The sequence below is a fragment of the Perca flavescens genome, chromosome 3, assembly GCF_004354835.1.
Source record: "Perca flavescens isolate YP-PL-M2 chromosome 3, PFLA_1.0, whole genome shotgun sequence".
NCBI classification, from domain to species: domain Eukaryota; kingdom Metazoa; phylum Chordata; class Actinopteri; order Perciformes; family Percidae; genus Perca; species Perca flavescens.
In genome coordinates this window covers 38022847-38025346 of record NC_041333.1, presented here as the reverse complement: position 1 = coordinate 38025346, position 2500 = coordinate 38022847, and positions in this window count along the sequence as shown.

Here is a 2500-nt window from a genome sequence, read left to right as displayed (position 1 = left end):
TTTCTTGCTACAACTAGCAGCTAGCAGCTACTACCACACTACTGTTTACCTTTTCCTGCTACAACTAGCAGCTAGCAGCTACTACCACACTACTGTTTACCTTTTCCTGCTACAACTAGCAGCTAGCAGCTACTACCGCACTACTGTTTACCTTTTCTTGCTACAACTAGCAGCCAGCAGCTACTACCACACTACTGTTTACCTTTTCCTGCTACAACTAGCAGCTAGCAGCTACTACCACACTACTGTTTACCTTTTCCTGCTACAACTAGCAGCTAGCAGCTACTACCGCACTACTGTTTACCTTTTCTTGCTACAACTAGCAGCTACTACCGCACTACTGTTTACCTTTTCCTGCTACAACTAGCAGCTACTACCGCACTACTGTTTACCTTTTCTTGCTACAACTAGCAGCTAGCAGCTACTACCGCACTACTGTTTACCTTTTCTTGCTACAACTAGCAGCTAACAGCTACTACCGCACTACTGTTTACCTTTTCCTGCTACAACTAACAACTAGCAGCTACTACCGCACTACTGTTTACCTTTTCTTGCTACAACTAGCAGCTACTACCGCACTATTGTTTACCTTTTCTTGCTACAACTAGCAACTAGCAGCTACTTCCGCACTACTGTTTACCTTTTCTTGCTACAACTAGCAGCTACTCCCGCACTACTATTTACCTTTTCTTGCTACAACTAGCAGCTAGCAGCTACTACCGCACTACTGTTTACCTTTTCTTGCTACAACTAGCAGCTACTTCCGCACTACTATTTACCTTTTCTTGCTACAACTAGCAGCTAGCAGCTACTACCGCACTACTGTTTACCTTTTCTTGCTACAACTTGCAGCTAGCAGCTACTCCCGCACTACTGTTTACCTTTTCTTGCTACAACTAGCAGCTACTTCCGCACTACTATTTACCTTTTCTTGCTACAACTAGCAGCTAGCAGCTACTACCGCACTATTGTTTACCTTTTCTTGCTACAACTAGCAACTAGCAGCTACTTCCGCACTACTGTTTACCTTTTCTTGCTACAACTAGCAGCTACTCCCTTTTCTATTTTTACCTTTTCTTGCTACAACTAGCAGCTAGTAGCTACTACCGCACTACTGTTTACCTTTTCTTGCTACAACTAGCAGCTACTTCCGCACTACTATTTACCTTTTCTTGCTACAACTAGCAGCTAGCAGCTACTACCGCACTACTGTTTACCTTTTCTTGCTACAACTTGCAGCTAGCAGCTACTCCCGCACTACTGTTTACCTTTTCTTGCTACAACTAGCAGCTAGCAGCTACTACCACACTACTGTTTACCTTTTCTTGCTACATCTAGCAGCTAGCAGCTACTACCGCACTACTGTTTACCTTTTCTTGCTACAACTTGCAGCTAGCAGCTACTCCCGCACTACTGTTTACCTTTTCTTGCTACAACTAGCAGCTACTACCGCACTACTGTTTACCTTTTCTTGCTACAACTAGCAGCTAGCAGCTACTACCGCACTACTGTTTACCTTTTCTTGCTACAACTAGCAGCTACTACCGCACTACTGTTTACCTTTTCCTGCTACAACTAGCAGCTAGCAGCTAGCAGCTACTACCGCACTACTGTTTACCTTTTCTTGCTACAACTAGCAGCTAGCAGCTACTACCACACTACTGTTTTTTGGGGGGGGGGGGGTACACTTCAAGACGTGACATGACCTGTCCTCTGGAGGACATAGCCACACCACCGTGGATTGTTATTGGGGTGATTATCACAGAAGCCTGTCTGAATACACTCACAGGACGGCAGCTAGCATCTAACGGCTATCAGCTAGCAGGGCAAGCTAGCTACGGGCACGTACCGTAGTTCACTGGCTGAGCCGATGCATCTCTCTAATGGATGCCTGAACGCATCCCAGCTCTGGGAAATAATTCATCACAAGTTAATCCATGCAGTAAATCACGGAGTGTCTATGATCAGTATTAACCACACATAATGTAACATCTATCCATCGTCTTATCTGTGATTATATTCACTGCTGACCGGTGGATACTTCGACGCGATGGGCAGTAGCTAGCGAGCAGTCCAAAGCTAGCAGAGCGATATGGCTCTGGCTGCAGCTAGCTGGTCGGCTAACCGGGGTAGGAGCTCCGCAGACCCGCATTTAATTCAGTTGTTTGGCCTTTCTGAAGCTAGTTTCCGTGCCATGTCATCTGTAATTTAAGCAATATTTTTTGTATGTGTGTTAAGTTAAATGATCAAGGGAACGGCTTACTTTTTGGGATATGTAGGTCACTGAATAACCGATGATAGTTATGTGGGACCTGTTAGCAGGAACAGCTGGTTAGCACGGCAGCTAGCTGGGTGAGGAAGTTTTATTATTATTATTTATCAGTCATTTAAAACAGAAAGGCAATACATACGCATGCTTGTGTTGGTGAGGATTACTCTGCAGATTGTGTACGTGAGAACAAGAACAGCGAACACACTCGCTTGACTCATAGGTTTGACT